Source organism: Athene cunicularia, unplaced genomic scaffold, assembly GCF_003259725.1.
Source record: "Athene cunicularia isolate RWA unplaced genomic scaffold, athCun1 SCF_6, whole genome shotgun sequence".
Lineage (NCBI taxonomy): Eukaryota > Metazoa > Chordata > Aves > Strigiformes > Strigidae > Athene > Athene cunicularia.
In genome coordinates this window covers 137,010-141,472 of record NW_020799490.1, presented here as the reverse complement: position 1 = coordinate 141,472, position 4,463 = coordinate 137,010, and positions in this window count along the sequence as shown.

Here is a 4,463-nt window from a genome sequence, read left to right as displayed (position 1 = left end):
CCCCCACCCCCCCCCCATTATTCTACCTTTTTAGATCCTGTAGTCACAACAAAAATGTAGTGAGGGAAGATAGGGCTGTGCAGCTTACTTAAACCTGCCAATAATGGGGATTCCCTCCCCCCTTCTCAACCTCAGTCTGCAGAGCAAAAAGCAATCCTCTCATCTAATTGAATGTCTCACTCCTTTTTTGTGCTGGAGGTGGCTGTGATTCTGGTCACTGGAACTGGCCCAGTAATCTGCTGTGGGACACAGGGAGTGACTCCCTGTGCAGCTGTGATCTCTGGGGCGGTATGTAGTTGTCTGGTGGCATTGTGAAATGTCAGGAGCAATACACAGAAACCAGGGGTTCAGCAAGGATTTTTACCTAAGTCTTTGAAATTGCAGAGCTTTTAAATCTGATCGCTTGGGTTAGAGGCACAGAAGGCAGCAGGGGTGCTTAGTTTTGGGGGTGGCTGCACTGGTACACATCAGTCCTCCAGTAACATAAACGTTTGCACTGTTGTTCTCTTTGATTTGTGAAAACTTGTTGGAAATACTAATTTAAAAAAAACCAAACCCACAACTATTTAAAAATTGAAAAAGTTTTTGAGTTCCTTATGCCCCCTCAGGAAGGGAGACCAGTTCATCCTGGCAGAATAGTGAAGCTGCTTTAACACGAGTCTTGCATGGCTTTGGCAAGAACAGAGCACAGGTGTGGGGATGTGTAATGCTGGTGGAACAGAGCTCTAAGGGGGTTCCTACATCAGAAACATCTTTTACTATTGCCACTGTGGAATTAGTGTTGGAAAAACAGAAAGTAGAAGTTGTGTGAACTGTTGGGATAGGGGATGGTGTGCTCTTTGTTTATGCCAAAGCTTTTCCAGTAAAGCAGAGCAAGTCCAGTGTCTCGGCTGCAGTTGTGCAGGAGACTCCTGTAGCAGGGCGTTTGGGATTTGGTGAGGATGGTGACTGAGCTTTCCATGAAATGTGCTCATCATCCCTTGGGAGTGATATTGATGTCACAGGGGCTGGAGGATTCTCTTCTAACCTGCTCAGAGGTTAAAATCACTGCCTGGTTGTGTGCTGGGACACAACCTGGCATGTGAACAGTGAAAACTGTAATGCTGTACGAGTTCACCTGCAGGAAGAAAGCCTGAGAAGGGGTGAGAATGGCATTTCTGCTGATGTTACTGGTGAGAGACATGTTTCTGTAGTAGAGAACTTGTTGTGGGTTACATGCTTGGAGGAGAAAGTGGGGTTTGATGTGGCCACTGCCATCCTGGCTCCCAAGTGAGCGAGTGAACTGGTGCTGAGTTACTCAGTGTCAGAGGCAGAGCTGTGTACCTGCCGTTGTGGCGGATCCCGCTGGTACTGGTTATCAGGAGGGGGATGCCACCTGCTGACACCGGTTGGTTTCTTCTTCAGGGAAGGTGAGGTGTGATGTAGAGGCGCAGCTTTCCAACATGTGTCTTCAGTTTCATCAGTAAAGGGATAAGTAGTCGTATTTCAGAATGTGTTTTGATTTTAGAGATGTGCATTTCTGAGGGCAAGGAGCATCCACATCATCTAACTTCAGTCACACAACCATGATTCTTGTGTTAGAAGTCTATTTTTCCTCGATGGTTGGTGCAGACAGAGAGGCTTCTCTGTAAAACAGTTCAGAATATCTACATTGGATTACTGCCCTGAATTCCTCCCTGATGGAGCCCACTGTTCTTCACAGAAGGACCTTAGGGAAACCGGATTCACAATATACTCTTAAATCAGATACAGTGGAACTCCTCTAACCAACTTAATTATATATAATTGCATTATATGATGGAAAACCACCTAAAATTCAGTATTATTACACTAAGTCTTTCCTTTTCACCTTAGAAAAACGTTTCCATAAAACACTGGTGACCATCAACAAGTCTTGCAATTACTGTGTAATGGTTCTGTCAGGATTTCTCAGTGTAACGTCATTGACAGTAACAAGCTGCAGATGCCTTTGAACATCTCATTCCGGATGGGATCCTGAAATACACTGTTGTGCTACATGCTTGAAAATATTTATTATGACAAGGGGGAAAAAAAAGAACCTTGTCAGTTGTAATAATTATGTGATTGTGTCTTTTAAATTATTTGGGACCATAGTCTGCTGGATTGGATGATGAAACAGGCTGTGGGGTTGGGTTGCAGTGATGTTTTTGCAGAACACTTCGATGGAATCTGTTTTGTTTTGGGTTTTTTTTTTTTGACAAACAGTTTTAAGGATATTTTCATCTGTTATTTGGAAACCAATTATTTCAGGGTTAAAAAAAATTAATATATTAATATAAATGAAGGCAGATTAATAGTCCTTTCTGTCTTCAGATTTAAACCGCTAGTATTTTCTCGAGAACAGGTATTTTGTGCAAATAATCACATTTTGCCTTTGAAATACATTACTATGTGTATGTTTAAATGGAAATGTTCATCCCACATCCGTGGAGTATTGTTTTTTGCTCATTATTTGCAAAACTAGTCAGTTCAGTAAGATTCAATTGTACAGATGTTCCTGATGTTATGCCAGTCTGTGGAGACAGACCAGGGAGCGACAGTCTCCTGTGCTAACTCATCCGCAGACACTTGCATTTGCAAGTGTGAAATTCAAGCAGTTGTATGTGCACCTCGTTGCCCTCAGTATAGATATATTTGCTCAGAAATATTAAAAACGTGCTATAGATACTTGGGAAATTTAGAAGAAAACCAGGGAAAAAAGTGCATTGCAAAATTACTTGGGTCTCACTGATTTTGTCTGGCAACTCTAAAAGCAGAAAGCACGGGCTGGCAGGGAGGAAAAAAAAGCTTTTTTCCCTGCTTTTGTTTGGAAATAGTAGAGTTCTGAAAAATTTACATCTTCTTTTCAGTGAGGCTTTTTCGTTTTTTTAATAAGAGTCTTGCAATTTGTAAGATGGCATAGTGTTTTCATTTCATTGTAGATTGTCTGTCAGTAAGAATTTGGGATTCTCCGCTTACTGTTTGTATGTACCAGTACAGATATTGCTTACAGAAGAAGTCGATGAGTGGCATATTTAATTAAGTCTCACTGGGTGGTCATACCCTAGTGGTGTGTCTTCAGTTTAGCCCTTGTTAGGGGTTGTTTACCGAGTGTTTGCTCTCTGGTGGAGGGTTTAAATTCTCTCTGAGGCCACGTGAGCATGGTGTGTGAGGCTCTGCCCTGTGCTGCAGGGACAAGCCGTGAGATGCATCCCCTTCCCATGAGCACGTCCTCTGTGCAGCACAGGCCGGGCCTTCACAGAGCAGGACCTGGGTTCTGATGGAGCCTGAATTACCCTGGTGTGAATGTTTGTACCGAGGGCATCTGCCTGTCCCTGCATCACTGCTGTAAGCACACGCAGCCGGGGTTGAGATGGAGAGCACTCAGAATGCAGTGGAGAGTGGTTTGTAATCCCCTCATTGGAATCTATTTCCGAGTTACTTTTCCCATAGTCGCTCAGTTTAGAGCTGTGTCTGTTAAGTTGCCTTTTCCTCAAGTGCATTTTCGCAGCTTCTTGGCTTCTCAAGATAAGAATGAGGGAAAGCCAGATGTCACGTCCTGACCTTGCAGCTTTGTGTTCAGCACTCCCAGTCAGTCATAAAGATGTCTGTGCTGTATCGAATCCATATTAAAATGCAGCCTAAGCACAGGGCTGCGGGGGTGAACTGGTGCAGAAGGGGTAAGTCAGCTCCAGTTCTTGCTGTTCCGCTGCACTGTGCTTCAGTGCGGGGGGAGGAGAGACCTGGGCCCGGGTTTGCAGAGGAGAGAGACACTTGTGAACAGGATTGACCGTGCCAAAAGAAATGCTTCTGGGGATCATCCCTTTCCCCGCACCCCCAGCGGTGCCTGTGTGTGTGTGAGGAGAGGCTTGCTGGGGCTGTAGGATCCGCACGCTGACCGTGAGCTGCAGTGCGGCCAGAGCCCGGCCAGCGCTGCCCTCAGCCGGCTGTGGGGCTGGGCTGGGGGGCCGGGGGATGTTCAGTGGTTTAAAGTCTCAACAGCAGCTCGAGGCTGGCACCACCTGTCAGCTTTTCGGTGACCAGTGTAAAATGGGCTGATGCTCCTGCTTTGTTTCTTTGGGTGGAGGTGAGCCTGTGGGGTTTGTCATCTCTGCTGGCATCTGCTCTCAGTGCCTGCTGAACAGAGCGCCTTGGCTCAGGGACTTTTCTCATGAACATTAGGTGATGATTGCTGGCAGATCTGTGTTGATACTTCATATCAAACTCATTGTCAACCGAATACCTTTGAATATTGGAGCATTTTTAAGAAAGAAAATAATGTAGTAGAAGTTTTGTAGCTTTTTCTTTTCTTAAAGAAATTGCAGTAAAAGCCCTAAAAGCCTAGATCTAGAATAAAAAGAACCTAATTTTGTAAAACATGGCAAAAAATGAAAGGCAAAGGATTGAAGTAGTGGTCATAGGGTTCGGAAGTGGTCTTGTTTTGGTTCTGTTGTTCTTGACTT